The following is an 877-nucleotide window of genomic DNA, read 5'->3' as shown; positions in this document are numbered from 1 at the left end:
GGGCGGACTTCACCTTTATTTTAAGTTATAACTGAAATTTAGCAATTTCTTTAATTATGAATGCAGACAGCAAACCCCACTAGTATTTGCAGTGGCTATGACTCTGTCGCCAACAGAAATCACTAATATTTTTATGTCTCATTAAGAGTTGTTACAGATATCTCTATCATTTATGCTCAGCATTTTTCAGAGTCACTGCAGTTATTAGACCTGCAGCAGATGTGATTAATGCATCAATAACAAATCACATATACTGTATATCACAATTTTCTTTTAAGCCATGATAACTTCTTTTCAAATGTAGTTGGTTTTCTTTGTAATCCTATTTTTTTAAATTGTATGCATCTTAAAACAGTACTCAGAGGAGAAGCCCGTAGGTTTTATTTAGTCTGCCAAAGGAGTCCGTGGCACACAAAAGGCTGAGAACTCCCTGAGTTAAATGACCTCTGAGGCTTATTTTTGCTTTTTTTACCCAGAAATCCAGGGGAAGGCTATCAACTAAATCCAACTCACATCTTACAAAGTACAGTCACCATCCTACTGTAATAGGAATGTAAAAAAACAATACTTGAAGAGCTTGATACATCTCTTGAAAAGCCAACCTAGAAAAACCTTGTATCCTCTTAATCCAGAGCTATTGTTAAATGCTGAGTTGTCCTGAGTGTCATAGTTCCTCAAGAATAAAAGCCTGTCCCTTGATTGCTTAATCTTTATTTACTGATGATCTGGTAGATATGTTCTATAAGCATAGTCAGACCAGGCAAGAGTGTCAGACAGACCTTGCTTGTCATGGGTATCCTGTTGCCCCCTCTTTCTTTCTTTCTTTCTTTCTTTCTTTCTTTCTTTCTTTCTTTCTTTCTTTCTTTCTTTCTTTCTT

Source organism: Ailuropoda melanoleuca, chromosome 2 (assembly GCF_002007445.2).
Source record: "Ailuropoda melanoleuca isolate Jingjing chromosome 2, ASM200744v2, whole genome shotgun sequence".
In the NCBI taxonomy this organism is placed as follows: Eukaryota; Metazoa; Chordata; class Mammalia; order Carnivora; family Ursidae; genus Ailuropoda; species Ailuropoda melanoleuca.
This window is presented reverse-complemented; position numbering follows the sequence as displayed.